The sequence below is a fragment of the Panthera uncia genome, chromosome D2, assembly GCF_023721935.1.
Source record: "Panthera uncia isolate 11264 chromosome D2, Puncia_PCG_1.0, whole genome shotgun sequence".
In the NCBI taxonomy this organism is placed as follows: domain Eukaryota; kingdom Metazoa; phylum Chordata; class Mammalia; order Carnivora; family Felidae; genus Panthera; species Panthera uncia.
In genome coordinates, this window is record NC_064818.1 from 80,659,890 (window position 1) to 80,667,095 (window position 7,206).

General features: G+C 49.1%; 1 long non-coding RNA gene across 1 annotated transcript; it reads left to right on the forward strand.

Moving 5' to 3' along the window:
* Positions 1–9: 9 nt before the first annotated feature.
* LOC125933038 (uncharacterized) lies at positions 10–6,895 on the forward strand. Its single transcript, XR_007460846.1, has 2 exons — positions 10–1,262; positions 3,921–6,895. It is a non-coding gene; the product is annotated as an uncharacterized LOC125933038 (long non-coding RNA).
* The last annotated feature ends 311 nt before the right edge of the window (positions 6,896–7,206 follow it).

Below are 7,206 nucleotides of genomic sequence, written 5' to 3' on the forward strand. Positions count from 1 at the left end.
GGGGGGGGGCGGGCTGGCCACCAAAGCAAATCTCTTCCTCGCAGGAGTTCGGGGTGCTTTCCTTGTCGGGGGTGCTAATTTGCTTCTGCAGCTGCCCTCCTATTTATTTTTCCACACGTGGCTTCCGTTCTGCGTGGCTGCCGCTTGCCCCACCCCACCCATCCCTTGGAGCCACCAGAGCCTGGGCCTCGCTTGGGGGGATTGGAACTCTCTGCCTGGGACGGGCCTGGGTGCGCTTCTGGCCTGGCCAGCAGGTGGAGCACAAGCCCCAGGTTTCAGTTCCTGTGGGCTTTGTAGAAGTCCTTTAGAATAAACTGGAAACGAGTGCGCGCCTCCCCAGGCCCGGACTGAGTGTAGGACACCAGGGAGGCAAAGACGAACAAATCCCACAAGGGCAGATGTGGGGACAGGTCACTGAAATGGGCCGGGAGCCTGAGAATCAGCCCACCCGGGGTGGGGCGGGGTGGGGGGTGCCTCTGGGGCCTGGAGGGCTCTCTGCGGGGAGCCAGCTGAGCCCGCCCACTTTGGGCCTGGCCTCTTGTCTATCCTAAGGCTGCCTGGGCTCTGCTCTTGTGGGGTTTATCCAGTTTATCAAGAAAATGACCGTCTTAAGTGGAGTGGACCCAGATCTTCATCGCTGGGAAGTGTCCCTTATCTAACCGTCCCTGGCAGGGGACGCCCTCTGTCTTAACATCACACCTTGTGAGCCACCGCCTCTCAGAAGGCGGGTCCCTCGCACAGAAGGAGAGTCCAGGCCGAGTTACCTCTCCCCAGACCTGAAGCAGGAGGGTTCGCATTTCTGACAAGTTCCCCGGCAACGTTGATGCTGCTGGTCCCGGGGACCACACCCGGAGAACCCCCCGCCTACATGAGTTGCAGCTTGAAAGCTTGTGCCGGGTCTTGATCCCACTCATGAGCTACCTGTCTGCTGTACCTGGGCCAGTGCTTTAGGAATGTCACGTTTGCGGACTCTCGCTCCACGCAGATGATCTTTGGAAATCCAAACCTGGCTCATTTTCGGGGGCGATTGCTTCTGTGCTGGTGTGCGGGGATGGGCTGCAGGCTGTCCGCGTCTCGTCCCCACGGGCAAGCCCCGTCGTCTCCCTTAAGTACTTTTCCTCCACAGTGCTGGAGCCGGGCGAACAGGTACATTCATTGCGCTCAGCAACATTCTGGAACGAGTGAAAGCCGAGGGCCTTTTAGACGTATTCCAAGCTGTGAAGAGTTTACGACTTCAGAGACCGCATATGGTGCAAACCCTGGTAAGAAACTGAGTGGCGAGGGTGTTTCCGGAAGGGCTGAGGATTGTCTGTGCTGAGTGTGGGGAGAGGGAGGAGAGCGAGCTTCTCAGGGGACGGAACTCAGGGCACTCTCCCCGGTGAAGCTCCACGGACCCTCTCCTTCCCTTGAGTCTGGCTGGGGACGGTCCCCTGGGCTGGACGCTGGAGGAGAGGTGCAGCCATGACTTCAGACTGTAAGACCCCTTGGACAGAGGCACTGAATACACCAGCTTTCTGTGTCACGTGACTATTCCGCCAGATTCTAGGGCCATCCTCTTTCATTCTGTGACAAAAACACATGCTTCCTGGTTTGCAGAAGACATGCTTCCTCAACAAGTAATCATTCGGCCCCAGTAAATGCAATTTCAAGAAATGTTCTCACGCGTCCTCTTTCTCAAGTCTTCCTATTTGTAGATGTGCCCTCCTCGCCCGCTCCTTCTCTATACTCACAGGGTGCCCAGGCAAGCAGGCCATCACATGGAAGGTGCCGGGAGGGCCCCTCCAGCACATTCCCGTCGCAGGGACAGCTCAGCCGCTAGGATCGCCTGAGCAGAACGGGGTTCGCCTCGCGCCCCCAGGCTGGGCGAGAGCGCGGGTCTCACCCTGAGGGCACACCAGCCTGGCCTGGAGAGTGTTCACAGTCCTGCTCCGTTGCCAGGCTGCCCTCACACTTGCTGGGGGTGGGCGCCAGGCTGGCATCGGCGTATCTCTGGCCCTCCCAGGTGGTCCCGAAGTGAATACAGGTTCGAGAGCCACTATCAGTAAAGGAAAACTGGTGTGCCTACCAGCCCCCCACCCTCCTCCCCGCCACACCCCTCTTCGGGCCATGACTGGGGCAGAAACCTGAGGCTCCTCTGCTTTCCCTAGAGCCCTGGTCCCAGCGCGGACCGTCCTTGCTAGGGCTCTGGAAGATGCTAGAGGCATCTTCTGAAGGTTATGCCTGCCTGCTGACAGCTGATACCTCCTACAGGCACCGTGAACTTGAATGACTTTGGGCATGGGAAAAACAGAAGCAGACCACTCCGTGGAAGATTTTCTAGATGAAAATAATAATGATAACAGGAATACCTTCAAAAAGAAATTCAGAGGTTTTTTTTTTTTTTAAATTTTTAATGTTTATTTTTGAGAGAGAGACAGAATGTGGGTGGAGGAGGGGCAGAGAGGGAGGGAGACACAGAATCTGAAGCAGGGTCCAGGCTCTGAGCTGTCAGCACAGAGCCCAATGTGGGGCTCGAACTCACTGACTGCAAGATTATGACCTGAGCCGAAGTTGGGACACCTAACCAACTGAGCCACCCAGGGGTCCCAAGAAATTCAGTTTTTAACTATGAGCCATACTCTTTCAGTTTCTTTCCTGTTTTTTGAGTCCACTCCCGGCTTCCCCAGGCAGAATGAATAGCTTTAGTCCTTGTCTTGCCCCCAGTTAAGTATAAAAGCTAAGTCATGGCGTCCCTTTGTTGCTTGGGCTTTGGGAGGTCATCCCAACATCATGGCTGGACGTGCTTGGACAAGCTCCTCCCACTTTCCGGACTTTAGTTCCCTATCTGTGGAAAATGGGGCGACAGCACCTGCCTTCAGTTGGCATGCAGATTTGTTTTATGTCTGTACCTCAGGGGCCCCGTGAGTGCCTGACCCAGGGAGGCTCCCAGCGATTGTAGCAAAGAACATTTCTTATCCGACTCAACATGCAAACACCTCCTTGTTTGTTTTTAATGTTTATTGATTTTTGAGAGAAACGGAATGCAAGTGGGTTAGGGGCAGAGAGAGAGGGAAACACAGAATCCAAAGCAGGCTCCAGGCTCTGAGCTGTCAGCACAGAGCCCGACGCGGGGCTCGAACTCATCAACAGTTTGGTGCGGGGCTCGAACTCATGAAACGTGAGATCGTGACCTGAGCTGAAGTTGGATGCTCAACTAACTCACGATTTGTGAGGAGGGTGAGAGTCAAATGATGCACAGGAGTGTTTTAATAAGTCAGATGCCTTAGATAGAAGGCGATGTTTTTTGAATTCTAAAATTTATATAAAACAATGTCCCTTTTTGGAGTAAATTGAGGCTTAAAAATACCCTAGATTTTCATCTTTTTTAACTTTCATAGGTTACTTCTTTGTTACATTATGAAGTTTATTTGAAGTTAAATATTCTGGGTTTTTTTAATTTTGTTTCAAAAATAGTTGTTTTCTAGTTTTTTAATGTTTATTTATTAGTTTTTGAGAGAGAGAGAGAAAGAGAGAGCACAAGCAGGGTAGGGGCAGAGAGAGAGGGAGACACAGAATCCGAAGCAGCTCCAGGCTCCGAGCTGTCAGCACAGAGCCCAACACGGGGCTCGGACTCACGAACTGTGAGATCATGACCTGAGCCGACATCAGACACTTAACCGAGCCTCCCAGGCGCCCCTGTTTTCCATTTTAAGTATGAAAACTGAAGACGTTTTACTCAGACTCTCCTCAAATACGCTAAGTTGAAACTAATCACTGACATTTTTTTATATTATAAAAACAGTTTTACCTGGAAACGTCTCTGTGTAACCAGTATGTAACTAGTCAGACTTTTTTTTTTGGCTTCTTTTTATGAGTTTCTCCTAATTGAATTAATGGAATTTAAAAAATCATTTTAATATATTCTTGTTTTTTTTTTTCAGGAACAGTATGAATTCTGCTACAAAGTGGTACAAGATTTTATTGATATATTTTCTGATTATGCTAATTTCAAATGAAATTCCTGCCTTAAAATATTTTTTTTAATTTAATGGTCAGTATATTTTATAAAAATCATGTTAATTTATTTCATAGTTGACATTAATACCCGTCCTAATTTCTTTGTATATATTTTGTTACGCTTTCAAGGCCACTGCTATAAAGTTATTAAATCTTAAATACCCCTTTTAAAAACGGGAATAATGTATTAAGGTCAAGTAATATCCCGTAAAATGCATTTCTGCTAATATCGGTAAATATTCTAATTTTGCATTAGATTCATCATATCCTATAATTTCACACATTCAGCACGTCTAAATGTTAAAAATCTTAATATGCAATGTGTGCTTGACGCAGGAGAGTAAACACAGAGCCCGCTGTTAAGAAAGCGGTCGAGGACTCAAAAATCAGTTGAAAATTCCCTGTCCAGACGCTGATTTTTACAGCCCTGCGCAGTGGCATTTTGCGGGAGGTAAAATGTTCATGGAGATACACTGTAAGTAGGGGATCCTGTGAAGTCCTCCGTCTCAACTCATGTGGTTTACTTTTTACATTTTAAAGATCAAGGGCGTCACAGCCCGCGTGCAGGTATAAAATGCATGAGCGCAGTTGGTGACCATATAGTGATACACGTGCGTTTACTCACGGCTGGGTCCGTGCTGTCTGGGCCGGAAGTGGAGAGATGTCGGTGCTGGTGGCACGGTCACCCGTGGCCTTGGGTACGGCAAAATCAGCTATCAGGCTGCGTTCCCACGTGGCCACTTGCTGTCCGTCTGTCTGAGTGTTTGGCTCAGAGGAGTCTCTGAGAATCAAACCAACTGCGTTTCTCACTCTTGCCTCTGGTCTCGAGCTACCCAGAGGCTCAACACAAACCACTTCCTAATCCTAATGTGCGGAGGGAGCCAAACGTCTGACTCACGCAGATGCCAAGAGCACACGCTTGGGGAGACCACCACAAGCACTGATGCTTTCAACTTTCTGAGAATATTTTGGCTTGTTGTTTTTTTTTTTTTTAAATCTTGTACAAGCTAAGATTGTTTGTAAGAAAAGAAATCTTAAAATCTAGATTTATACCGTTTTTTTTAAAGTCCCCCTCCTCAATATTTAAATAAAAGACACAGAGAGAGAAATCCTTAATCTAAAGGCTAACTTATTTTTGAATGGAAATACTACTGAGACCTTTGACACTGGATAATAATAATCTCACTGCCAGACTGGACTGGCTTATGGGGCGACAAAAGGGAGGAGGTTGAATGTAGAAAAGTTTAATTTAATGACGGTGATCTTTCTGTGGCCATTAGGTAGCAGATGAGCATATGAGCACAATATATATATATATATATATATATATAAATATAAAAAAATAAAGACACCTGCTCTAACATACTAAAGGCACTTAAGATGTGCATTTGGGGTACAGTGGTTTTTTTTGCTTTTAAAAAGAAATATAAAGGCCTTATTTGACATTTCCACCGAGAAGTGACTGCACCTTCCTATTGCACTGTTCATCCCGTGTCTGTTTCTGGTGTGCATAATGTGACCCCAGGGTTTCTTGCATACTAACGATAGCCTCACGGTGATCAAGTCTCCGTGGCTCCTCTGAGCTCCACTCCATGGCAGAAGGGGTGCCAGCCGGAAGGGCGAGAGCACAACTTTGTGACCGATGCCGCCGCCGCCAGCCGCATCCCTCCCTGGGCACACACAGTGCTGAATACATCCCTCCGTCCTTCCCGGGACCATGAGGATACGTTCGGGTCGAAGAGGAAAATGGAGGCAGCTCTGCAAGACGCACCAGCTGGTCCCATATGTTTTCATTGTCAGAATCCCCCCCCCCCCCCCGCCAAAGCCTTTCTGTGACTGAAGGAGAAGAGAGAGAACCAAGCTTTTCATTTGGCACCGAACCCTAGAAACCGAGCTGGCTACATGGTGATGAAAGTGATTTGTAATGTACCCGAGGGTTCAGGGTCAAAGTCAAGGGAATGGACTTGGGTCTAATTCAGGAGCCCTCATGAGAAGCTGTCGGGCCCTCAGTGGTCTACCTGGCATCTCTTGTGTGGCGATTCAGGTCGAACTTACCAGGGGTGCCCTCGGGAAAGTGCCCCGTTTGTGCGTTGTTCTGTCTCCCTGTGTCCGCTACAGGCATCCTGGCACCCGCTTTGGTCCTTCCGCCTCTGGAAACAAGGCAGAAGCCGCGACCCCTTGGGCACAGGACCCCTGTCCCCAGTCGAGGGCAGTACTTGCCTTTCTAGGGGCCTGGGAATTGCAGCCTCCTGGCCTCTGCCCAGGCCCCCCCCCCCCCCCCCCCCCGTCCAAACAATCCCTTTGGGGACGCGCTACCCTCTCTGTGCAACCGGGAAAGCTGACCTCTCCTTCCCCCTCTGTCAAAGAAGGTCCATGGACACGACAGCGCCCCGCTGACGGGGCTGACGAGGCCATTCTTACCTTCACGTTTTTGTGTGTCGCATGAGGCTGCATCCAAATGCCAAATAGCGATTAGGAGCCTACCGTTCTGATCGACAAGCTGTACGGTCACTGTGTGACTCACTCTACTGTTTCTCTCCATGTGCTAGACGAATGAAGAATGCATACCAGTGTTTTGAAAGGTATTTTTATGTGTTTTTAAAAACTTTTTTAAATGAGCCTGACACGTCTGTTTCAGCATTCAAAGACATGCCCATGTGATTTTTAAGATGTATGGTTCCTGATACTTTTGTTTAACTAAATCGTGTTTAATTTATGTGCAATCTTTATAATATACATCTGTAGTCCCCGTTTCAACTATCATAGTTTCTTTTATTACATCTGTAATTTGATCTTGCTCTGATTATAATGCCAGTGAATGTTGCTGAATTCTTTGTATATGCAAATTGCAAGATCTAAAACAGTCTGATGCAAGGATAAATCTTTACTTTGACTTCCAGCCTGCGTCTCGTTCTTCCATGAAATCTCTTCGTTGTATTCCTGTGCCTTACGTCCTTTTAGACAAGACATTCATTAGGAGGTAGACATTGATTCATGTAGACCATTAATTTAGGACTTCTAAAATGTAGCTCCGCCCTGGCTTGGAAACAGCCCCGACCTTGGGCACAGTGGCCGGCCGGGGGGTGGCCCCAGCTCCCCGCTGCTCCTCAGTAGGCGTGAGCCGTGCGTGCAGCACAGATTAACAACTCGCCCTTCTGGGAGCCGTGCTCCTCCTGGAGTCCAGACAGGGATCTGAGCTCTGAGCGGTGG